General features: G+C 44.7%; 2 non-coding genes across 2 annotated transcripts; both read right to left on the bottom strand.

Annotated features, from left to right (window-relative positions):
• Positions 1-5,088: 5,088 nt before the first annotated feature.
• LOC114816560 lies at positions 5,089-5,226 on the bottom strand. The gene has a single exon (XR_003764349.1). It is a non-coding gene; the product is annotated as a small nucleolar RNA SNORA7 (small nucleolar RNA).
• A 7,388-nt stretch (positions 5,227-12,614) lies between these two features.
• Positions 12,615-12,752, bottom strand: LOC114815679. The gene has a single exon (XR_003763482.1). It is a non-coding gene; the product is annotated as a small nucleolar RNA SNORA7 (small nucleolar RNA).
• Positions 12,753-27,142: the final 14,390 nt, after the last annotated feature.

The following is a 27,142-nucleotide window of genomic DNA, read 5'->3' as shown; positions in this document are numbered from 1 at the left end:
CCCACATGGGACAGGGATTGTTGTCCAACTTGATTACTTTGTCTACCCCAGCACTTAGAACAGTGACTGGGACATAGTAAGCGCTTAACAAATAGCATAATTGTTATTATTATTATGTAAGAATATTAATGAAACTAAAAATATACCTAGTATAACCTTGCCTCAGCACTAGCCCTAAACTCCTTCAGGATCTGTTTCTTCCAGCCATCGGCAAATAGTAGTGTGGTCTAGTTGAAAGAGCACAGGTCTGAGAATCAGAAGACTCAAATTCTAATCGTGGCTCCACCATTTGACTGCTGTGTGACCTCAGAAAAGTCACTTTATTTTTCTTGGCTTCATTGTCCTCATCTATAAAATGGGGATTAAATCTTAATCTCCCATGTGGGACAGGAATTGTATCCAACCTGATGATCTGAAACTACCCAGTGTGCTTGACATATAGGCCACATAGTAAGTACTTAATAAATATTATTTTTTAAAAATCAAATACACCTTTTCCACGTAATAAAAGCATGTGGAAAGAGCTGGAAGCATACTTATTGCCTGGAAGATTTGTTAGGCGAGGCTGCATATAAACAGAGTGTTAAGAGAGGCTTATCCTAGTAGTATAGATCCAACACTACGGATTCTTTAATCAACACTTTATATACTCTGCCTAAATGAAGTGCCAAATGAGTATGGGATGATTTTATGCCAGTAAATCTCCCTGTTGGATGGTATATGTTAGAGGATACATCTGGGAATTTATAGAAACCATTAGGTCTTGATTGTCCATGTTAACGGAGGGGAGACATAGCATGAAACATACAAAGTGGCAGGTAATACACAACAAGGGAGGTGGCTGGTGGCAGAGTGTACCTGTCTAGGTAATGAGAGAAGGCAGCCCTGTCAGAAAAAAGAGTTAGGTGGCAAAATTAATAATAGTTGTGGTATTTGTTAAGTACTTACTATGTGCCAGGCACTGTACAGGGGTAGATAACAGAATAAGACTAAGATCCCAGATATGCCCCGCCTTTTCCTCAGCTCCCCCTTCCCTCCCCATTGCCCCGACTTGCTCCCTTTGCTCTACCCCCCACCGCACTTGTGTATATATGTACGTATTTTTAATTCTATTTATTTATATTAATGATTTGTATATGTCTATAATTCTTTTTATCTACATTGATGCTATTGATGGCCTGTTTACTTGTTTTGATGCCTGTCTCTTCCCATCTAGATTTTGAGCCCCTTGTGGGCAGGGATTGTCTCTATCTGTTGCCAAATTGTACTTTCCAAGAGCTTAGTAGAGTGCTTTGCACACAGTAAACCTTCAATAAATATGACCGAATGAATGAAGAACAAGTTTATCAGGTTAGACACAGTCCCTGTCCCACATGGGGCTCACAGTCTCAATCCCTATTTTACAGATGAGGTAAATGAGGCCCAGAGAAGTGAAGCTATTTGCTCAAGGGCACACGGCAGAGAAGTGGTGGAGCCAGGATTAGAACCATGACCTTCTGACCCCCAGGCCCACGCTCTATCCACTACACCATGTTGCTTCTCTACTACTTCACTAGATTGTGAACTCTTTGAGGGGATTGTGTCTACCAACTCTATTGCACTCTCCCAAGTACTTAGTATTATTGTGCTGTACAGAGTTAGTGCTCAATAAATACCATTATAGTATTTATGGTATCTGTTAAGCATTAATTTATGCCAAGCACTGCCTTAATTCTTGGGGTAGATAAAGGAGAACAAGGTCAGACACAGCCCCTGTCCAACATGGGGCTCATAATTTAAGTGGGAGGGAGAACAGGTTTTAAATCCCCAATTTACAGATGAAGAAACTAAGATCCAGAAGTGAAACGACTAACCCAAAGTCTCACAGCTGACGAACGGTCGAGCGGGGATTGGACCCCAGGTCCTCTGACTCCCAGAGCCATGTTCTTTCCACCAGGTCATGTGGCTTCTCTGATTGGTAAGATAGGAAGGAGAAACTTGCTTTGGTAGGAAAGACTCATTTTTACAAATCAGGTTGAAGAGAAGACCGTTGGCAAGTGGTTAGCAACTGGCCCCAAGTATGGCCTAGTGAATAGAGCACAGGCCAGGGAGTCAGCAGGTCATGGGTTCTAATCCTGAAGCCATAAGTGGATGTGTGACCTTGGACAAATCACTTGACTTCTCTGTGTCTCAGTTACCTCATCTGTAAAATAGGAATCAAGACTGTGAGCCCATGTGGGACAGGGACTGTGTCCTACTCAATTTGCTTGTATCCATCTCAGCACTTAATATAGTGCCTGGCACATAGTAAGGACTTAAAAAATACCATAATAACTATTACTATTATTATTATTACTAGTGGGTGATTTCCACTTGATTTGTTGAGGCTGGGATGAGTTGAGGCCTCACTAGTTCTACAACCTGATTCCCCTGTGTCTACCCCAGCGCTTAGAACAGTGCTCGGCACATAGTAAGCGCTTAACAAATACCAACATTAGTATTTATTGAGCCCTTACTATGTGCAGAGCACTATACTAAGCGCTTGGAATGTACAAATTGGCAACAGATAGAGACAGTCCCTGCCCTGTGACGGGCTTACAGTTTAATCAGGGGAGAATGCTTATTCTTTATAGAATGCTACAAGAGTATCCCCTAATTACCAGGTCTGCCTGCATTCCTAGAACCAAGGCACCAAAGTCTCCTATCATTCTTGGTTCAACTCTTCCTAAGCCCCATATGTTAGCTTTCTTCTTCTCCAGCCATGACCCTTGTATTCCCTGCCTAGATAAATACAAACTCAAGAGAGCAAACATATATAATGTGTTTGTAACTATTGAAAACAAACATTGTTTTCAACCTGGTCTGCTCAGAGACCCACTTTTTTCAGGACCTCTGGGTCTGAGAGCCAAGGCTTGGGGCGAGGGCAGGGGGCCAGGGACATGATTTGGTCCCCAAACATTCGAGTGAAATTTGCAACACCTTCGAACCACTGCTTGGCAGCCAACTCAGGCAGCTGATCTTAACCGCCCTGACGGACTGTCAGATATCAAGTTTCTCAGACAGAGGTCCACCTGCAACAGGGACAGGAAAGAGTTGCAGAAGCCCAGAAGAATTAGTGGCAAACAGCCTGGGACAAAAAGTCAGAAGACCTGGATTCTAATCCTGGCTCTGCCACTGGCCTGCTGTGTGACCTTGAGTGAGTCACTTAGCTTCTCTGTGCCTCCGTTTCCTCATCTGTGAAACAGGTATAAGATATCTGCAATTCCCATCTCTTAGTTTGTGAGTCAGGAACTGTGTATGATCAGATTATCTTGCATGCCCCTCATGCCTTCCATGCTTATTAGCACAGTGCTTGGGCACGTAAAAGCCCTTGATACCATTACTCTTATTGTTTATTCCATCCATTCATTTTTCTGACTTCCTGAGTATCTCATCTTGTGACTAGTAAGATTCAGAGTCTGAGGAAACTGTGAGAATCAGTATTCTAGTCTCTGACACCTTGCCTGATTTACATCAAGATGTCTTCTTACCCACCCTGAATCTAATATGTGAGGCAAAGAGACTTACCTGCCTGGAAGGAGAATTGGAATGATTCATTTAACCTGTAAAACAGCAGAGACCCACAGGCCCATCAGGATCTGTAGAGGTGGAAAGGATTTTACTCAAAATAAAATCTCTTATGCTCTCAACACGTCTTAGGATCCCTGTAAGAACAATAATAATATTTTTAAAAATAACAATAATAATAGTATTTGTTCAACGATTACATTGTGCCAAGCCCTGTACTAAACACTGGGGTAGATACAAGTCAATTGGGTCAGACACAGTCCCTGTACCACATGTAGTTCACAGTCTAAGTAGGATAGAGAACAGGCATTGAGTCCCCATTTTACAGATGAGGAAAATGAGGCACAGAGAAATTAAGTGACTTACCCAAGGTCATGCCGCAGGCAACTACTAGACAGCGCTAATACAGGGGTGTGTACACAGTAAGCACTCAGTAAAAATACCATTGATTGATTAGAACCCAGGTCCTCTGACTCCCAGTCCCAAGCTTTTCCCCTAAGCCAAAGTGCTTCTAAGTATGCCTTTAATAAATATTACAATTATTATTATTATTACAGTATTAGAGGCCCTGCACTGGAAACAAGTGAAAGCTAATGAAATTATAATGGGGAACTCACAGGATACTCAATGGGACATAGAGAAGTTTATAGCAAACTACAATTTACAAAAAAAACCCCAAAAACACTTTCCTAAAATGGAAAATTAAGCTAATAAATCAATCAGTGGTCTTTATTGAGTGCTTAATGTGTGCAGAGCGCTGTTCTAAGTGCTTGGTAATGTAAAATATAACAGAGTTGGTAGACATGTTCCCTACCCAAGCAGTATGGCATATGAGAAGCAGCATGGTGTAGCGGATAGAGTACAGGTCTGGGAGTCAGAAGGTCATGAACTCTAATCCCGGCTCTACCACTCGTCTGTTGTGAGACCTTGGGCAGGTCACTTCACTTCTCTGTGTCTCAGTTGCCTCTTATATAAAATTGAGTTTGAGCCTGTGAGCCCCATGTGGGACAAGGACTGTGTCCAAATAATAATAATGGAATTTATTAAGCGCTTACTATGTGCAAAGCACTGTTCTTAATCCCCATTTTACAGATGAGGTAACTGAGGCACAGAGAAGCTAAATGACCTGCCCAAAGTCACACAGCTGACAAGTGGCAGAGCCAGGATTTGAATCCATGACCTCTGACTCCCAAATCCGTGCTCTTTCCACTGAGCCATGCTGCTTCTCGATTTCCTCATAACCACCTCAGCACTTAGTACAGTTCCTGGCACGTAGTAAGCATTTATCAAACACCATCGTTATTAAGGCGCTTACAGTCTTGTTTTATGCTGTCAAGTCTTCTCCAACCCATAGCGACTCCTTGGACATATCTCTCCCAGAACACCCCACCTCCATCTGCAATCGTTCTGGTAGTGGAACCATTGAGTTTTCTTGGTCAAAATCCGGAAGCAGATTACTGTTGCCTCTTTCCACACAGTCAACTCGAGTCTCCATCCTCGACTCTCTCCCATGCCACTGCTGCCCAGCACAGGGGAGTTTTGACTTGTAGCCAATTGCCTTCCACTCACTAGCCACTGTCCAAGCTAGGAATGGAATTGATATGCCTCTGTTTAACTCTCCCTCCCATAGCCAAGAATGATAGAGTACTAGAAACTCTCCAGATGTGATTCTGAGAGGGGGCTTAGTTTAGAGCACCATAATATAGCACCCTGATCCTCCCACAGGCCTCCCAGGTCCTACCTGAGGGAATTAGCTGTCGTCTCACCTAATGTGCTCTGCACCACTAGCAATGTCAGTGCCTCTGACTGAAAGTGGCTGACAATGGCCAGGGACTGAAATCTTAGTTTGAAGAAGTTCATGACTGCTTCTGGAATTTGAACTGGGAGTCCCATGTGGGACAGGAACTGTATCTGTTCTGATTATCTATTATTTAATTATTTATATTACTGTCTGTTTCACCCTCTGTGCTGTAAATTCATTGTGGGCAGGGAATGTGTCTGTTCATTGGTATATTTTACTCTCCCAAGCACTTAGTACAGTGCTTTGTACACAGTAAATGCTCAGTAAATATGATTTAATTGAACTGAATTATCTTGTATCTCCCACAACACGTATAGCAAGCACTTAAATACCACAATTATTAGTATTATTATTATTGAACTCATGTCCTCCTTGCATATGTGTCTAAAAGAATATATGGACTACCAAATTCTCCTCCAACTTCTCCCCACACTTAATAATGATGATGCAACTGATGGCAGAGAAGCAACATGGCCTAAGGGAAAGAGCACAGGCTAGGAAGTCAGAAGACCTGGGTTCTAATCCCATTTTTGCCACCACTGTTTGACTCACCTAATTAACTTTTCCTTCTAGACTATAAACTTGTTGGAGAGGTGGGAAACACACCCACCAACTCTGTTCTAATGTATTCTCTCAAGCTCTTCATTCAAAGGTCTGCACACAGTAAGCACTCAATAAATGCCATTGATTGACATTAACTTGCTTCAACCCCATGCTTAGAGCAGTGCTTAGCACATAGTGCTTAATATAAATGTACTAATAATGTATCAGGCACAGAGGTAAGAGAGAAGATAATCAGATTAGACACAGTCCCTATTCCAAGTGCACCTTACAGTCTGAGAGAGAGGGAGAACAAGCATTTGATCCTCATTTTAGAGAAGAGGAAACAGGCACAGAAAAGTCAAATGACTTGCCCTAGTTCATACAGAAGGCAAGTGGCAGATCTGGGATTAAAACTCTGGTCTTCTGACTCCCAGTCCTATGTTCTTTCTATTAGGTCATGTTGCTTTGTACTTGAAGATGTAGATCAATTGTGATTTGAATGAAATTTCAAAATATGAAGAGGTTGCAAAGCAGTATGTAGATCTTGGCATGGTGGATTGTTTACTGGGCAGATGAGTAATATACTGTGAGGGTACAGTTCACAGGCTTTAACTTCTCAGTCCCCAGATAGGTCAAAACATTATGTGTACTGCTTCCCTATTCCAGAAAGGGGTGGCTTCATATAGCTGCTTAGAAAAGCAGTGTGGTCTACTGGCTAGAGCACAGGCCTGGGAGTTAGAAGGACCCGAGTCCTAATCCCAATTCTCTCCTTGACTCCCTCCAATCTGACATCTGTCCCCTTTGCTCCACAGAAACCACTCACCCCCTTAAAGGTTACCAATAATCTCCTTCTTGCCAAAGCCAGTGGCCTCTACTCCATTCTAATCCTCCTTGACCTCTCAGCTACCTTCCACACTGTCAACCACTCCCTTCTTTTGAAAACTTTATCCAGCCTAAGTTTTATTGATGACAGTTCTCCTGGTTCTCCTCCCATCTCTCTGGCCACTCATTCTTAATCTCTTTCACAGACTCTTCCTCTGCCTCCCACCCCTTAACTGTGGGGTAGTCCCTCAAGGCTCAGTTTGAGGCCCCCTTCTAGGCTCCATGTACACCTTCTCCCTTGGAAAACTCATTCGCTTCCATGGCTTCAACTACCACCTTTATGTGAATGACACCCAAATCTACAAATACAGCTCTGATCTCTCTCCCTCTCTGCAGACTCTCATTTTCTAACACTGTAAACGGCACCACCAATCCTTCCTGTCTTACAAGCCCATAACTTTGGTGCTATTCTTGACTGCTCTATCTCATTCAACCCACATATTCAATACATGACTAAATTCTGTCAGTTCCACCTTCACAACATCGCTAAAATCCATCCTTTCCTCTCCCACTAAAATGCTACCGCATCAATCCAATCACTTATCCTATCCCAGCATAACTGCTGTATCAGCCTACTTGCCGACCTCCTACTTGCTGACCTCGCTGCCTCCTATCTTTCCTCATTCTAGTCCATACTTCACTCTGCTGCCCGGACCATTTTTCTGCAAAAACATTCTGGCTATGTTTCCCCACTCCTCAAGAAACTCCAATAGTTGCCCATCTACCTCCACATCTAACAAAAATTTCTCAACATTGGCTTTAAAGCACTCAATCACCTCGCCCCCTTCTACCTCAATTCACTCCTCTAATGCCAACCTTCTAACCGTACCTCAATCTTGTCTATCATGCTGCCCACGTCTTGCCCACATCCTGCCTCTATCCTGGAATCCCCTCCCTCCTCAAATCCAACAGACAATTACTCTCTCCCCCTTAAAAGCCTTACTGAAGGCACTTCTAACAAAAGCAGCGTGGCTCAGTGGAAAGAGCACGGGCTTGGGAGTCAGAGGTCATGGGTTCGAATCCCAGCTCAGCCACTTGTCAGCTGGGTGACTTTGGGCAAGACACTTATCTTCTTGGTGCCTCATTTACCTCATCTGTAAAATGAGGATTAAGACTGTGAGCCCCACGTGGGACAACCTGATTCCCCTGTGTCTACCCCAGAGCTTAGAACAGTGCTCGGTACATAGTAAGCGCTTAACAAATGCCAACATTATTATTATTGTTATTCTCCTCCAAGAGGCCTTCCCAGATTAATACTTCCTTTACTCTTCCCTCATTCCAGTCTGCATCACCCTGACTTGCTCCCTTTATTCGTCCTCCCTTCCAGCCCCACAGCACTTATGTAAATAACTGTAATATATTTATTTATATTAACATCTGTCTCCCCCTGTAGACTGTAAGCTCATTGTGGGCAGGGAAGTGCTTTAGTGTACTCTCCCAAGATTTTAGCACAGTGCTCTGCACACAGAAAGCACTCAATAAATATGATCGAATGAGTGAAAGATCCACCACTTGTTTGCTGTGCGACCTTGGGCAAATCACTTAACTTCTCATTCTCTCAGTTATCTGATAAGAAAAGTAGGGATGAAGACTGTAAATTCCATGTGGGACTTAGAACGGTGTTTGGCTACTTGTATAAGCTTAACAAGGACTATTATTATTATTAATTTATTCATTATAGCTATTATTAATTATCTATAATTTATTACATCTATACCTTATTATACCTTTAATTTACTCATCATATCTGCAATTTATTTATTTATATTAATGTCTGTCTCCCCATCTAGACTCAGCTCACTGTGGCCAGGGATTGCATCTGTTATATTGTATATATTGTACAATATTGCTATATTGTAATAATAATGTTGGTATTTGTTAAGCGCTTACTATGTGCAGAGCACTGTTCTAAGCACTGGGGTACATACAGAGAAATCAGGTTGTCCCACATGAGGCTCACAGTCTTCATCCCCATTTTACAGATGAGGTAACTGAGGCACAGAGAAGTCAAGTGACTTGCCCACAGTCACACAGCTGGCAAGTGGCAGAGTCGGATTCGAACCCATGACCTCTGACTCCCAAGCCCGTGTTTTTTCCACTGAGCCACGCTGCACTCTTCCAAGCACTTTATCCAGTGCTCTGCACATAGTGAACACTCAATAAGTATGACTGACTGACTGACTTAGGGCGCCATAATAATGTTGGTATTTGTTAAGCGCTTACTATGTGCAGAGCACTGTTCTAAGCGCTGGGGTAAACATAGGGGAATCAGGTTGTCCCACGTGGGGCTCACAGTCTTAATCCCCATTTTACAGATGAGGGAACTGAGGCACAGAGAAGTTTAGTGACTTGTCCACAGTCACACAGCTGACAAGTGGCAGAGCTGGGATTCGAACTCATGAGCCCTGACTCCAAAGCCCGTGCTCTTTCCACTGCGCCACACTGCTTCTCTGCCATGAAACAGATGGTGGCAACCAAATCCATCTTAAAGATGGTGTCCAAGTGGCTTCTCTCAAAGATGGCCAGACACATATTGCCCTCCTAAAACATGGTGGCATCACTGCCCTTCTCCAAAGTGATAGAGGTGTGACCTGTCAAAGATGACCTTGCCTTTGCCCTTCTCGAAGGGGCGTCAGGGTGGCAATTATCTGTTAGCAGGGTCAGGAGGGTTAGAAGTTTTTTGGAGGCGAGCTGCCCACAGCACTTGGTCAAGGAGCAGCCTCAGGAGACGTGTGCTATGTCTTGGTGAAGCACTCTTAAATAAGCACTTATTTGATGGTCACATGTGATCAATCAGTGGTATTTAGGAATGCTTCCTGTGCTGTCAGCACTGTACTCAGTGATTGAGAGATTAAAACACAGTTGATGGACACATTCCCTGCTCACAAGAAGTCCACAGTCTAGAAGAGGAGACAGACATCGGTATAAATACATTACAGATATATACATGTGCTGTTGGGCTGAGGATGGAGTGAATATCAAGTGCTTAAAGGGGGCAGATCCAAGTGCCCGAGTGATAAAGGGAGAGGGAGTAGGGGTAAAGAGAGCTTAAGTTGGCGAAGGCATATTGGAGGAGATACGATTTTAGTAGGGTTTTGAAGAGGGTGAGGTTGGTGTGCTGTCAGATATGGTTTGGGAGGGAGTTTCAGGTCAAAGGGAGAAAGTGGCAAAGGGTAGGGGGCTAGGTGGATGAGACTACAGAACAGAGGAACAAAATGTGCAGACTGGGTTGCAGTAGGAGATCAGCAAGGTAAGATAGGAGGAAGTGAGCTGATAGAGAAGCTGTGTGACAGTGAAAAGAGCATGGACTTGGGAGTCAGAGGTTGTGGGTTCTAATTCTGGCTTCGCCATTTGTCATCTGTGTGACTTTGGGCAAGTCACTTAACTTCTCTGTGCCTTAATTGCCTCATCTGTAAAATGGGGATTAATACTGTGAGCCCCATATGGGACAACATGATTACCTTGTATCTCTCCCAGCACTTAGAGCAGTGCTTGGCACGTGGTAAGTGCTTAACAAATACCATCATCATTATTATTATTATTGAGTCTTTGAATTCAATAGTATTTATTGAGCGCTTACTATGTGCAGAGCACTGTACTAAGCGCTTGGAATGAACAAGTCGGCAACAGATAGAGACAGTCCCTGCCGTTTGACAGGCTTACAGTCTAATCGGGACACAACATTTGAAGTAGATGGTAAGGAGTTTCTGTTTGATGCAGAGGTGGATGGGTAGCCACTGCAGTTTCTTGAGGATTGGGGAGATGTGGAAAGAACGTTTTTGTAGGAAAATGATCCAGGTGGCAGAGGGATATATGGACTGCAGTGGGGAGAGACCGGAGGCAGGGAGGTCAACGAGGAGGCTGATTCAGCACTCAAGGCATGACGCGATGAGTGCCTGGCTCAACAGAAGAGCAGTTTGGATGGAGATGTTACACTGTGTGTGTGACCATGTGCTCTGATTATATGATGGAAAATGTGTAGTGGAGGGGCAAGGGTAATCCTCCAGGCCTCTAATGTCTAGGACCAGCTCCATTTCCTGCCCTTTCTACCACAGGTGTTCTCTGACCCTTCTCGACCAAATTCTTAACTTGAAGAAGTGGTATTTTATCTCTTTGGTGTTAATCCAAGTTTCTGATCATTTCTTCAGTAGGGCATAGGGAACTGAACGCCTCCTAGAGATCTAAATATTCTATCAGTTATGTTCCCATTACCCCCCTGATCTGTAATTATGTTTAAGAATTACAGAGAGGTGGGGGCTATGGGGTTCCCTCATTGTTCTTCAAGATTTAAGCCGCTGTGGGTGAGAGCTCAGGAAAATCAAAAGCTCTCAGAATGGGTGAACATGATCCACCACTGAGTTATGTTGTCCCTGAAATCACAATAGAAGGCATGGAACAAATCCAGATATATGCCTTTGGCTGACCAATAACTTTGGAGAGCTAATTCTTCATTCAATCATATTTAATGAATGCTTACTGCATGCAGAGCACTCTACTAAGCGCTTGGAAGAGTACAATACAACAATTAGCTGACACATTTCCTGCACACTATGATATCGGAGACCATATAGTGTACTGAGAACAATACTGTTTACCGCCCTTTGGACAGAAACTCCAGTGGTTGCCCATCCACCTCCATATCAAACAAAAATTCCTCACCATTGGCTTTAAAGCACTCCTTCACTTTGCCCCCTCCTATCTCATCTCAATTCTTTACTTCTACAACCCAGCCCATACAATTTGCTCCTCTAGTGCTAACCTTTCCAAACTCTGTCCTTTTTCTGGCTTTCCCAACACTGTGGATGGCATTACCATTCTTTCCATCTCACAAGCCTGCAACCTTGGTGTCATCCTTGACTCCGCTCTCTCATTCACCCCAAACATCCAATCCGTCACCAAAACCTGCCGGTCTCACCTTCACAACATCACCAAGATCCGCCCTTTCCTCTCCATCCAAATCGCTACCTTGTTAATACAATCACTCATCCCCTTCCAACTGGATTACCCCATCAGCCTCCTTTCTCATCTCCCATTTTCCTGTCTCTCCCCACCTCAGACTATACTTCACTCCGCTGCTCAGATTATCTTTCTACAGAAACACTCTGGGCATGTCATTCCCCTCCTCAAAAATCTCCAGTGGTTGCCTTATCAACCTTCAAATCAAGCAAAAACTCCTCACTATTGGCTTCAAAGCTCTCTATCACTCTACCCCCTCCTACCTCACCTCCCTTCTCTCCTACAGCCCAGCCTGCACACTCCGCTCTTCTGCCACTGCTAACCTCCTCACTGTGCCTCATTCTTGCCTGTCACACCATCGACCCCTGGCCCACATTCTACCTCTGGCCAATCAGAGGTAGACTTTCAATAATAAAGTCTTCCCAGACTATGCCCCACTTTTCCTCATCTCCCACTCCCTTCTGCACTGCCCTGACTTGCTCCTTTTGCTCTTCACCCCCTCCCAGCCCCACAGCACTTATGAGCTATCTTTCATTTTATTTACTTGTATTGATGTCTGTCTCTCCCCCTCTAGGGTGTAAGCTCGTTCTGGTCAGGGAATATCACAGTTCATTGTTGTGTTGCATTTTCCCAAGAGCTTAGTACAGTGTTCTGTACACAGTCTGGTCTCATGCTGTCAAGTCATCTCCAACCCATAGTGACACCATGGACACATCTTTCCCAGAAGGCTCTACCTCCATCTGCAATCCTTCTGGTAGTATATCCCTAGAATTTTATTGGTAAAAATATGGAAGTGGTTTACCATTGCCTCCTTCTGCAGAGTAAACTTGAGGCTCCGCCCTCGACTCTCTCCCGTGGTGCTGCTGCCCAGCACAAGTGAGTTTTGACTTGTAGCAGATTGTCTTCCACTCGCTAGCCACTGCCCAAGCTAGGAATGGAACGGATAGGCCTCTGCTTGACTCTCCCTCCCGTAGTCAAGACTGGTAGAGTACTGGAAACTCTCCAGGTGTGACCCTGAGAGGGGCTTCACACAGTAAGTGCTCAATATATATGATTGAATGAATAAGTGAATGAATGAATACCCTTCATTGTCTGGAGTGCAGCTAGCTTCTCCATTCCTGCCACTCAAGGGCATTGAGACTCCCCGCTGGCATGCGATAATATCAATAATCATGGTACGTGTTAAGCACTTCCTATGTGCCAAGCTGTTCAAAGCACTGAGGTAGATACAAGTTTATCAGGTTGGACACAGTCCCTGTCCCACATGGAACTCAGAGTCTAAGAAGGAGTGGATAGGATTTAATTAATAATAATGGCGGTTTATTTGTTAAGCGCTTACTATGTACAAAGCACTGTTCTAAGTGTTGGGGGGATACAGAGTGATCAGATTGTCCCACATGGGGCTCACAGTTTAAATCCCCATTTTACAGATGAGGTAAAACTGAGGCACAGAGAAGTTAAGTGACTTGCCCAAAGTCACACAGCTGGCAAGCGGCAGAGCTGGGATGAGAATGGGAATTTAATTCCCATTTTACAGACGAGTTAACTGAAGCACAGATGAGTGACTTGCCCAGGTTCACATAGCAGAAATGTGGAAGAGCTGGGATAAGAACCCAGGTCCTCTGATTCCCAGGCCTGTACTCTATCCACCAGGCCACACTGTCAAATACCTCTGAATTTGTCTATGATTTTCTGGCATTAATGCCTTTCAAACTCCCCAAGTTCTCTGAAGGATCTGGAAAGGAGCGCAGCCCTTGGAGTCAGGGGACCATCATCAGAGACTACCATTTCTACGCAGATGACACGCAGATCTACATCTCCGCCCCCGTCCTCTCCCCCTCCCTTCGGGCTCGCATCTCCTCCTGCCTCTGGGACGTCTCCACCTGGATGTCGGCCCGCCACCTAAAACTCAACATGAGCAAGACTGAGCTCCTCATCTTCCCTCCCAAACCTGGTCCTCTCCCAGACTTCCCTATCACCGTGGATGGCACGACCATCCTTTCCGTCTCTCGGGACCGCAATCTCGGTGTCATCCTTGACTCGTCTCTCTCGTTCACCCCACGCATCCTATCCGTTACCGAGACCTGTCGGTTTCACCTTTACAATATCGCCAAGATCCGCCCTTTCCTCTCCACCCAGACGGCTACCTTACTGCTACGGGCTCTCGTTTTATCCTGGCTAGACTACTGTGTCAGCCTTCTCTCTGATCTCCCTTCCTCCTCTCTCGCCCCGCTCCAGTCTATTCTTCACTCCGCTGCCCGGCTCATCTTCCTGCAGAAACGATCTGGGCCTGTCACTCCCCTTCTTAAACACCTCCAGTGGTTGCCTATCAACCTCCGCTCCAAACAAAAACTCCTCACTCTAGGCTTCGAGGCTCTACATCACCTTGCCCCTTCCTACCTCTCCTCCCTTCTCTCTTTCTACTGCCCACCCCGCACGCTCCGCTCCTCCGCCGTCCACCTCCTCACCGTCCCTCGGTCTCGCCCATCCCGCCGTCGACCCCCGGGCCACGTCCTCCCACGGTCCTGGAACGCCCTCCCTCCTCACCTCCCCCAAACTGATTCTCTTCCCCTCTTCAAAACCCTACTTAAAAATCACCTCCTCCAAGAGGCCTTCCCAGAATGAGCTCCTCTTCTCCCTCTACTCCCTCTACCATCCCCCCTTCACCTCTCCGCAGCTTAACCCTCTTTTCCCCCCATTTCCCTCTGCTCCTCCCCCTCTCCCTTCCCATCCCCTCAGCACTGTACTCGTCTGCTCAACTGTATATATTTTCATTACCCTAGTTATTTTGTTAATGAAATGTACATCACCTTGATTCTATTTAGTTGCCATTGTTTTTACAAGATGTTCTTCCCCTTGACTCTATTTATTGCCATCGTTCTTGTCTGTCTGTCTCCCCTGATTAGACTGTAAGCCCATCAGACGGCAGGGACTGTCTCCATCTGTTGCTGACTTGTTCATTCCAAGCACTTAGTACAGTGCTCTGCACATAGTAAGCGCTCAATAAATACTATTGAATGAATTGAATGAATGACCTGAGTTCTAATTCCAGCTAGCTGTGTGACTTTGGCCGAGTCATAACTTCTCTGTGCCTCAGTTTTCTCAATTGTAAAATGGAAAGTCAATATCTCTTCTCCCTCCTACTTAGACTGTGAGCCCCTTGTGGGACAGGGATTGTGTCCAACCTAATTAATTTGTATCTTCCCTGGTGTTTAGAACACTGCTTGACACATAGTAAATGCTTAACAAATACCATTAAAAAATATTTTTTTTTAACTGCATTTCACCACCAATGACTGAAGCATCCCACTCTAAGCTCCTTTATCCCTCTTCCAACCCCAGTGCAGGAAATGAGAGCCAAGCATAGCCTGGGAGCGTCACTTAACTCCTAGCGTGATCCTCCGTCGAGAGCAGCAAAACTTCTTGATCTGCAAAATGCCTGAGCTCCACTTACTCCATGCGCAAATAAACTCTCCCATACTTTCCTCTTATTCTATTCCAGAGAGAAGTTGGTAACAAAGTGATCCATTGTAGTAAATCATAGTAATAGCATTTATTGGGGAAGCACAAGGTATAGTGGATAAAGCACAGACCTGGGAGTCAGAAAGACATGGGTTCTAATCCCCCGTCTGCCACTTTGCTGTGGGCCTTGGGCAAGTCACTTCACTTCTCTGTGCCTCAGTTACCTCATCTGTAAAATGAGGATTGAGACAGCGAGCCCCTGTCAGGACAGGGACTGTGTCCAACCTTATTTGCTTGTATCCACACCAGTACTTAATACAGTGCTTGGCATATACAAGCCCTTACAAATACCACAGTTATTATTATTACTGATACCATGCACTGTATTTGACTCTTGTGAAGTACGGAATAATGAAGTAGCCCATTTCCATCCCAAAAGGAGCTCACAATCTAATGGTCCACGATTGGGCTCAGCCCAATATAATCTGCTCTGACATAATGCCATCCCACACAGGGCTTTCAGTCTAGTAAGTATTCTATCAAAACTGACTATCCTAAGCTCCCTGGGGGCTGGGTTCAAGTCTACCATCTGTACTCTCCAAAGTGCTTAGTTCAATGCTCTGCATACCATAAGCTCTCAGTAAATATTATTGAGTGACTGACTGACTGACTGATGGTGGTTGGAGTAAACCAACATGGCCTAGTGGAGAGAGCATGGGCCATGAAGGACCTGGGTTCTAATCTCAGCTCCACCTTCAGTCTGCTGTGTGACCTCGGGTAAGTCACAACTTATCTGTGCTTCGGTTACCTCATCTGTAAAATGGGGATTAAGACTGTGAGCCCCATGTGGGACATGGACGACGACCAACCCAATTAGCTTGTATCTACTCCAGCACGCACATAGTAAACACTTAACAAATACCATTTTAAAAAAACAACAGAAATGAACAATCCAGAAACCCAGCTATTCCTCTACCCGTCTGCACTGGAATTCTGGCCTCCAACTAGGGATCTCTCAAGTCCACAAACCTTCTTAACGTGTTACTCTTTCTTTAGCTCTATCAGTAGCCCATTAGGCTACCACAGTCCCTGCCGGTTGGGATTCTGGCAACTACTTGTTTGTCCATCCATCTCCGCACCAAACAGAAACTCTTTAACACAGACTTTAAGGCACTCAATCAACTCGCCCCCTCTTACTTACCTCACTGAGCCCACCTACTTTGCTCTTTCAATACCAACCAACTCAATGAACTTCAATCTCCTCGATCTCACCACCAGCTCCTTGCTCATATCCTCCCTGTGACCTGGAATTTCTTCCTCCTTCATTTAAAACAGTCCCCCACTCTCCCCACCTTCAAACCCTTATTAAAATCATACCTCCTTCAAGAGGTCTTTCCAAACTAAGCCCTCATTTTCCATACTCTTTTTCCCCACTGTGTTGCATATGCACTTGGGTCTTTACCTATTAATAATAATAATAATAATAATGGTATTTGTTAAGTGCTTACTATGTGGCAGGCACTATACTAAAAGTTGGAATGCTTACAAGAAAATCATGTTGGACACAGTCCCCTGTGCCATGTGGGGCTCACGGTGTCAATCTCCATTTTACAGATGAGGGAACTGAGGGACAGGGAAGTTAAGTAACTTGCCCAAGGTCACACAGCAGACAAGTGGCGGAGCCAGGATTAGAACTCATGACCTTCTGACTCCCAGTCTCGGGCTCTAGCCACTACACCATGCTGCATCTTCTTTTACACACCTAATGTATACCTCAACCTCATCCCCACAGCACTTATGTACTTATCAATAATTTATTTTCATTCTTTCAATTCCATTGTATTTACTGAGTACTTACTGTGTGCAGATCACTATACTAAGCACTTGGGAGAGTACAATACAACAATAAACAGACCCAGCCCCTGCCCACAACAAGTTTACAGTCTAGAGGCTGCAATTTTAAATGTTGGTCTTCCCATCTAGCCTGTACACTTCTTGTGGGCAGGAAACATGTTGTAGGGTATTTTCCCAGACACCTAGTATGGTTCTCTGCACACAGTAAGCACTCAATAAATACCACTGACTGATTTGTTGGTTAGGCAGAAACAGGGCTGAGGGAACAGCCAAAATCTGGGGAGATGCCAACTAGCTCTCTCCCCAACCCTCCTCTTGCCTCAGAGGTGACTTCCATGCAAGGAACCCCAGGCTGGTCCCTTGCAAACCTAATCACTTGGTTAAGATCAAACCAGAGAACTCCTCTTCCCTTACATATGTAATGGTAATTGATTTTAATGTCTATTTCCCCCTCCAGACCCTAAGCTCTCTGTGGACAAGGAATGTGTCTACCAATTGTGTTGCACGGTACTCTCCCAAGCACTCAGTCCAGTGTTCCGCAAAGTGTAGGCACTCATTAAATACAATTGATTGATTGCACAATCCTCACATCCCACACTCGAGAGAAAATGACCTTCAAGTGCCCTCATCTCAGCTACCTATTTTCTTAAAGAATCCTGCCACTGGGACTTCCCCAGTTGGATCAAACCTACACTCCCAGCCTAGGGACTGGGAGAAATACTGTGGGAAGACCAAGAGGTGATTTGGGTGTTTGGTTAGTTTCCTTTTCTCCCTCCAGGACCAACCCACAATCACCCAGTCACTCCAGTGTGACACCTTTTTCCTCTGCTCAGCACCGATGAAGTCCCACAAGGTGGCTACAGGATATTTACTTGTCCACACTCATTTGGGAATTGAAATAGCATCTCTTATCAAAAGAGTGAGGTTACTGGGAGAAGGAGGAGGAAGGGGATCAGAAAAGTCAAGGGGAATTAGCATGGCTTGCTGAAAAGATTCCCACAAGGCTGGGATTGCCCTTTGGTCCTGAGTTGTTGCCGAGCCCTGTCTTCCCAAGATGGATCACTCTTTCCAGTCTCTTGCATAACTGGGTGGCTATTATGTCAAAGTGTACAGGGTAATTGCAGTGGCCATCTAACTGGTGTGGAGACAAAAGGCTTAGGTGTGTTTCAGGAAGAGAGGTGTTTGGGGAGGGGAGATGGCTTGCCTCTTGGGCCTGGGTGTGCCCATCGCCACACTGTGTGTTGAGCAGAGGCCTCAGGCTGCCAATCCTAATAATAATAATGTTGGTATTTGTTAAGCGCTTACTATGTGCAGAGCACTGTTCTAAGCACTGGGGTAAACACAGGGGAATCAGGTTGTCCCACGTGGGGCTCACAGTCTTAATCCCCATTTTTTACAGATGAGGGAACTGAGGCACAGAGAAGTTAAGTGACTTGCCCACAGTCACACAGCTGACAAGTGGCAGAGCTGGGATTCGAACTCATGAGCCCTGACTCCAAAGCCCGTGCTCTTTCCACTGCACCATGCTGCTTCTCTAATCCTGAGGAGCAGGGCTGAGTGATGGATGATAATAATATAATTGTGACATTTTTTGAGTCTGTGATAAATGCCCAGACTACGTTAAGAGCTGGGGTACATAAAATAATGATCAGATGCGACCTAGGGCCACACCGTCTAATGGGGAGGGAGGACAGGTATTAATTTCCCTCTTTCTCCAAGGAGAATGAGGGTCAGAGTAGTTACATGACTTGTCCAGGGACACACAGCAGGCAAGTGGCAGAGTAGGGATTAAAACTCAGGTCCTCTGGCTCCCGATTCTGTTCTCTATCGAGCAGACCACATACCTCATTAGAAGATGGGCTAGCCTAGGCCAGTCAGTCAATCATATTTTTTGAGAGTGTCTGTGTGGAGAGCACTGAACTAAGTACTTGAGAGAGTACAGTATAATGATAAACAGGCAAATTCCCTGTCCAAAATGAGCTTACAGTCTAGAGGGGGAGACAGACATAAATATAAATAAATTATAGATATGTACATAAGTGCTGAGGGCCCGGGATGAGGATGGGGAGTGGGAGAAAATGAAAGGAGGGTTTAGTCAGGGAAGGCCTCTTGGAGGAGATATGCCTTCAATAAGGCTTTGAAGGTGGGGAGAGTAATTGTCAGATATGAGGAAGGAGGGCATTCCATATCAGAAGCAGTTTGTGGCAAAGACATCGGCAGTGAGAGAGATGAGATCAAAGTACAGTGAGAAGGTGAGCATTCAAGGACCCAACATTGTAGGCTGGGTTGTAATAGGCGAGTAGCGAGGTGAGGTAGGAGGGAGCAAGGGGATTGAGTGCTTTAAAGCTAATAGTGAGGAGCTTCTGTTTGATGCAGAGGTGGATGGGAAACCCCTGAAGGTTCTTGAAGAGTAGGGAAACATGGCCTGGACATTTTTGTAGAAAAATGATCTAGGCAGCATAGTGAAGTATGGACTGGAGTGGGGAGAGATAGGAGGCAGGAAAGTCAGCAAGGAAGCTGATACAGTAATCCAATCACTTAGCCTATCTTATCTTGATTAAAGTAGTAGCAGTTTGGATGGAGCTGAAAGGGTGGATTTTAGCCATATTTTGAAGGTTGAATTGTCAGGATTGAATATATGGATTGAATGGTTTGATTGATTATATGGGTTGAATGAGAGAGAAGCCAGATCTTGGAAATCGTCATCTTTCTGCGTCTGTCCTTTGGGTTCCTCTCATCTCTCCCTTACTTCAGTGGGAAAGAAATGAATCCTGAGGGGCCTGAAGATCTGTTCCCCGAGTGGCCCGTGGCAAGGGGAGGAGGTGTTGAAATAATAAAAATAATTGCGGTATTTGTTAAGTGCTTACTATGTGTCAAGCACTGTTCTAAGCATAGGGGAAAGTACAGGATGATTAGGTCAGACATAATCCCTGTCCCATACAGGACTCACAGTTTAGGTGGGAAGAACAGGTACTGGATCCCTATTTTACAGATGAGGTAACTGAGGCCCAGAGAAGCAAAGTGTCTTGCCCTAGGTCACACAGCAGACTGGTGGCAGAGCCAGAAATAGAACTCAGATCCTCTGACTCCCAGGCCCATGTTCTATCCACTAGGCCAAACTGCTTCTCAGATGGGCCGAGATGTTTGTCCATGGGGTTTCTTCAGTGGCTCAAGCTGCAGATGAGGGTGGAGGCCTGCGGTTCGGCGTGAAGGCTCCTGTCCAAGCTGCCCGCAAACCAGGACAGCCCCCAGCCACAGCCTGCCCCCAGTCCCCAGGGGAGGGTGGGGGGTGCTGGAGGGAGGACCCTGCGGAGGGTCTAAGGGGGCAGCTGGATGGGGAAACTGTAGAGGGTCTGCAGGGGAGTGGAGCTAGAAGGGAGAAGCCTGAAGGCAGCCACACTTCACCCAGATGAGATTGGGGTGTGGGACCCTGCAGTATCCACCCAGGGGCCACTCAGTTCCTTCGGCCACGGATGGAAGAAAGCAAGAGGGATGACATAGGCTTGCAATGCTTTCACCCAGCTGATTCAGGCTTCAATCACTACAACCCTGGGGGAGGTTATTCCCAGAACTTATACTATGTGGACTAGTGGGCTAAGAGCACAAGAATGGTGGAGATTTGGCTTCCCACCCCAGCTCTGCCCCTTGGCTGCTGGGTGACCTTAGCTGATCACTTCACTTCCCTGGCCCTCAGTTTCCTCTTTTGTAAAAATTGAGATAAAATGTTCATTCTCACTTCTTTTCTGACTGTGAGCCTTCTATGAGATAGGGTCTGAATTGCATACATTGTAATAATGATGACAATGATTGATAAAATAATAATCATAATTGTGGCATTTGTTAAGCACTTCCAGACACCATTCTAACCACTGGGGTGGATGCAAGCAAATCAGTTAGACACAGTCCCTATCCCAGCTGGAGCTCCCAATCTCAAATCCCCATTTTACAACTGACATTACTGAGGCACAGAGAGGTGCCTTGGCCAAGGGCACACAGCAGATAATTGGCAGAGCTGGGATTAGAACCCAGGTCCATTTGACTCCCAGGCCCATGCTCCCTCCATTAGGCCATGCTGGTTCTTGTGAAAGAGAAGTATTATAACCTACCCCTGTGCTTAGCACATAGTAAGTGCCTAACAAATATTATAATTTATATTATATATATATATATGGAGAGAGAGAGTAGAGAGAGATAAGAGAGAGACAGATTGATTTAATTATACATTGTCATTTATGCTACTATCCTGGCATAGTCACGCTACCTCAATGGCTCTTGCTCTCATTCTCGGTAAATTATTTTTCCAGGTCGACTTCCCCCATTATATTGAAAGCTCCTTGTGATTAGTGAATCAATCAATCAGCTGTATTTATTGAGCAACTACTGTGTGTGGTGCACTGTATTAAGTGCTTGGGAGAGTACAGTATAACGATCTAGATCGTCCTTCTGTTGGTGGCCTTGTAAGTGATCAATAAATACCACTGAGTGATTAATGAGGATGTCACTTTGTTTATAGACCTCTGCCTTATAGGCATACCATTATCAATCTGTCCTCAAGGATCTTGCTTGGATCCAGTACAAATTCAAGGGGCCTAAGGGAGAAGCAGCTGTATTTAGGTCCTTTAAGAAAGAGAAGAAGAAAAGAACCTTCTTTATGAACTCCGTACAGAATGTACCCAAGAAATGGAAGGAACAGGGAGGGGAAGGAATGGAAAAAAACAAGGGAGAGTGAATACCTCACAGTAGCCCTGCCTATTTTGTAATCCCTCAAATCTCTCCTCATGAGTCATGCTGCTTCTCTTATCATTTGATTCTTCCTTGTTGATCACACAATCTCATTTCTTGCTTCTCTACATTAAACTTGGATTCCTTCATAGCCTGCTTTTTCACAATTGCTCACTTTTCCCCTTTTCTGTGGTATTTAAGTTCTTACTATGTGCCAGGCAGCATTCCAAACACTGGGGTAGATACAAGCTAATCAGGTCAGAATAAATCCACATCCCACATGGAACTCACAGTCTCAATCCCCATTCTGGGGGATGAGATACTTGAGATAACTGAAGCCCAGAAAAGTGAAGTGACTTGCCCAGAGTCACAAAGCAGACAAGTAGCAGAACTGGGACCAGAAACCAAGCCCTTCTGACTCTTAGACCCGTGGTCTATCCACTAGGCCATGCTGCTTCTCAGCCCAGAGAGGACAAATGTCTTACCCAATGTCATACGGTAGAATAATGGCACTAGACCATGCTGCTTCTACGTGTATTTCACCGCCTGGCTCCACGTTGTATCTTTCCAACATGAAAGCCCTTCTAGGGTGAACCCAAACTTAGAAATGAGGAGCTCTAAATTCCAATCTCATTTCTCAAACTGGGTGGGTAGAACTATTACTGTGTGTTAATGGCAGGACACTTACCTTCTGTGGTGTCTTGGGGTCATGCTTTAACTGAAGGGAAATGATATACGAGGCGAGCATTCCCAGAGACAGTGTGCTGATTTAAGGTAAATAATTGTAGAGCAGTTTGGAAGCACTTCCCAGTGACATTATCCTACTATAGTAGCCGCATCCCTAAATTTCTCATAATTATGATGGTATTTATTAAGCACTTATTGTCTGCTAAACATTTGATGCAATATTATCAAATTGGATGAAGTCCTATCCCATTTGGAGCTCACAATCTATTTTATAGATGAGGAAACTGGTTAAGAGATATTAAGCGACTTGCCCAAGGTCAGGCAGCAGGTCAGTGTTACAGAAGCAGGGTCTCAATCATATTTATTGCACACTTACTGGGTGCAGAGCAGTGTACTAAGTGCTTAGGAGAGTACGACATAGTGTAACAGACACATTCCCCTGTCCATAACAAGCTTATAGTCTCCTGACTTCCAGCCTCATGTCCTTCCACTAGGCCACACTACTTCATGTCATTTTATAGCTAGATATGCTCCCTCCAGCCTTCAGTTATCTTTCATTTAACCCAAATGGTTGCTTGTCAAACACTGCATTAGAGAAACACCAGAGAAGCAGCTTGGCATAGTGGATAAAGCACAGGCCTGGTAGTAAGAAAGTCATGGGTTCTAATCCCAGCTCTGCCACTTGCCTGCCATGTGACCTTGGCCAAGTCACTTAACTTCTTTATGCCTCATTTACCTCATCTGCCAAATGGAGATTGAGTCCGTGAGTCCCATGAGTGACAAGGGATTGTGTCCAACCCTATTTCCCTGTATCCATCCCAGCACTTGGTACAGTGCTTAGAACAGTACTTGGCACATAGTAAATGCCTAACAAATACCAGCATTATTATTATTATTACAGTGCCTGGTACATAGTAAGCACTTAACAAATACGATAATCATTATTATTATCCCCTCTTTGTTTTCACCAAGCTGCTCCTCATCTCTCTAGTAATAATAATAGTAATTGTTTTTGTTGTCATATGCTGTCGAGTCATGTCCAACCCATAGCGATGTCATGTATACATCTCTCCCAGAATGCCCCAATTCCATCTGCAATCATTCTGGTAGTGTAGCCATAGAGTTTGCTTGGTAAAAATACAGAAGTGGTTTACCGCTGCCTCCTTCCATACAATAAACATCTTTAATGAGATGTACATCACCCTGATTCTATTTATTTGCCATTGTTTTTATGAGATGTTCTTCCCCTTGACTCTATTTATTGCCATTGTTCTTGTCTGTCTGTCCCCCCTGATTAGACTGTAAGCCCATCAAAGGGCAGGGACTGTCTCTATCTGTTGCTGATTTGTACATTTCAAGGGCTTAATACAGTGCTCTGCACATAGTAAGCGCTCAATAAATACTATTGAATGAATGAATTAATGAATAAACGAGTCTCTGCCCTTGACTCTCTCCCATGCTGCTGCTGCCCAGTACAGGTGAGTTTTGACTTGTAGCAGATTGCCTTCCACTTGATAGCTACTGCCCAAGCTAGGAATGGAATGGGTATGCCTCTGCTTGACTCTCTCTCCTGTAGTGGTGATTGGTAGAGAACTGAAAAATCTTCAGGTGCGACCCAGAGAGGAGTGATAGTTGTTGTAATAATGAAAACAGCATTAGACACTGTGCGAGGCCCTTGGGAAGTCCAGAATGAAGAAATGACATGTCTCCTGTCCACAAGGAGCTTACACTCTACTGGTGGAGACAAACATAAAAATATGGACAACTAGAATAGTCCCATAAATCCTCTTCTGAGTCTTCCAGAGCTTTAGATGGGAGTGGTAGAATTTGACTCATTCTCGCTTTGGTTTCTGGGGTCCCTTTAGGAGCAGGTGGGGAAGAGAAGGCATTAAGAAGCCCTCCCTTTTCACAAAGTACACAAAGCAAGAAGCTGTTCCCAAGGGTCAGGAAAGATGAAAGGTGCCTGACAGAGAGAATGAGCAGTGTTGGACATTAGTGGCAAAGAGAGAAGGGAAGCAGAGGCCTAGGCATACAGAATTTTTAGATTCCCCCAAACAAGGTTGAAAATAATGTCAGGGGTCTTCTCGGCCACTCCTCTGCTTCCTGATGGATTATTTAAAAACTGAACAAATTTTCATCAGTTCAAAGACTTCCGGAGGAGAAAAATCCACTTTCTCCTTCAGTCTCCCATTCCAATATTTAACAGCCTATTACTGCCCAACACTTCTTCCCACTGCCCAATCAAATTCTTCCTGCTATAAAGCCCGACTCTCCTATTCATTCAGCGATATTTATGGAGAACTTGTTGTGTACAGAGCACCATACTAAGGACTTGGGATGATGATGACGGTATTTGTTAAACATTTACTATGTGCCAAGCACTGTTCAGGGTACAATACAACAGAGTAGGCAGACATAATCCCTGCCTACAATTAATTTACAGTCTAGAGGACAAGCTTACATCTGTTGGTTCTAAGGAGTGGCCGAGAACAATGCACCCTATAAAGAAGGTAAAGGAACTCGAGGGGAAGGATGGAAAATTGAAGAATAAAATCAAGAAAGGGACTGAAAATTGCAGTCAGGCTCCCAGAGAAATCACTCCACTAAGTGCTCAAGATAGAGTCACAAAGATTGATGCAAACAATCACCCTGGCCAAGAAGGTGAGAGACAGTTCACAAATTCTGCTTGTCTTGTCCCCAGCACAAGAGCCGTGGGGCCAAAATGCCTGTCCTGAGTTCACCATTCTTTACCCACCCTCAGGCATTCACACCATCCACAAAGACATGATAATTTACAGATGAGGTAAATGAGGCACAGAGAAGGGACTTGCCCAAGGTTACACAGCAGACAAATGGCAGAACTGGGAATAGAACCCAGTCCTTCTGACTCCCAGACCCACACTCAGCCATGCTACTTCTACAAACTGGAATGTTTTGGCAGTTGTGGTAAGGATTTTCAATGAGTCATCACACACTCAAACCAAAAGGGCAACAATCTCTCTCTTTATCAATATCTATCTCTTATGGTGACCAAGTTCAAATGAACCAGTCTTCCACAAGAAGCTGCTTGGTTTAGTGGATAAAGCACGAGCCTGGGAATCAGAAGGATATGGGTTCTAAAGCCGGCTCTACCACTTATCTGCTGTGTGAACTTGGGTGTGTCACAACTTCCCTGTGCCAGCTACCTTGTCTGTAAAATGGATATTGAGTCTGTGAACTTCATGTGGGATATAGACTGTGTCAAATTGACTATTTTGTATCTACCCCAGTGCTTCCCCTTTTAGGATCACACCTGGAGAGTATCCCATACTCTACCAGTCTCAACTATGGGAAGGATAGTCAAGCAGAGCCATATCTAAGCTGTCATCTTTGATCCATAGTGACTCCATGGACACATCTCTCCCAGAATGCCCCACCTCCATTTGCAATCTTTCTGGTAGTATATCCATAGAATTTTTTTGGTAAAAATCCTGAAGTGGTTTTCCATTGCGTCCTTCCATGCAGTCAACTTGAGTCTCTGTCCTCGACTCTCTCCCATGCCACTGCTGCCCAGCACAAGGGAGTTTTGACTTGTAGAAGATTGTAGAGATGTGTCCATGGAGTCACTATGGGTCAAAGATGACAGTTTAAGACAAGACAAGACCTCAGCTCTTGGAACAGTGCTTGGCACATAGTAAACGTTAAGAAATCCCATTTTTAAAAATGGCAATAAAAGTAGTCTCAGCAGTGGGTTCCAGAAAGAGCTTTGTGAAGAGTGGGGAGAAGGAAGGACTTTCTTCTCTCTAAGGAGGATTTATCTGGACAGGAGAGCCTGTTTAGAATGAATTATGTTCCAACCCAAAAAGGAAAGGGAAAAAATTCGTTGTGCCATCTGCCTTAATTATGCCAAAAAAGGACCCCATTTCCAGGTTATAAGCATTTATAAAGAAAGAAGAACATGGAAAATATATTCTATTTGCACTCTGGTGCTGTTCTTGTTTAGGCAAGAGAAGTAATATCATTCTGTACCTAAACCCCAGTGAGCTGAGTGAAAAAGAGTAGCCAAGGCTCACAGCAACTTTTTACCTAGTCCTCATTAAAAGCATCCTTTGCCTTCTCTCAGGTGAAACCTAAAACTAGGGGACCATTATTGAAGGTACTTACTCTCACTTTCCTCTCCAAAGGTTAAAGGGCAGCACCCATATCAGTTACCTCATCTGTAAAATGGGGATTAAGACTGTGAGCCCCACGTGGGACACCCTGATTCCCTTGTGTCTACCCCAGCGCTTAGAACAGTGCTCGGCACATAGTAAGCGCTTAACAAATACCAACTGAATCCCTGAATATCAAGAATCTTGAAGGAAGTAGCTGCCAGCTACTGCCAACTGGAGGAAGTGACCTCACATCACTGACTTTCAACTCCCTCTCTCCACCCAATCCTGGTTGGCATAGGGAGAGATGGGCCTCCTTGGCCCTGGTGACCCTGATTCTGGTGTGGGAGACAAGGAGGGAGTGGAAGATAAACACTCATTCTCCTTCACTGACATGTCAAATCAATTCTCCTACGGGACCAGGTGACACATGGTGTAACTGCTACTTATTGCAAACACTAGGTTTTTTTAAAAAATGCTGTGCTTTAAATGCACCAGGAGGTTATTTCCTAAATAGTTGAAACCAATACCTTTATAAAACAATGCATGTCTACATCAG

This window comes from Ornithorhynchus anatinus, chromosome 1 (genome assembly GCF_004115215.2).
Source record: "Ornithorhynchus anatinus isolate Pmale09 chromosome 1, mOrnAna1.pri.v4, whole genome shotgun sequence".
NCBI classification, from domain to species: Eukaryota; Metazoa; Chordata; class Mammalia; order Monotremata; family Ornithorhynchidae; genus Ornithorhynchus; species Ornithorhynchus anatinus.
Note: the sequence above shows the minus strand (reverse complement) of the source record. Positions and strands in the feature narration are given on the sequence as shown.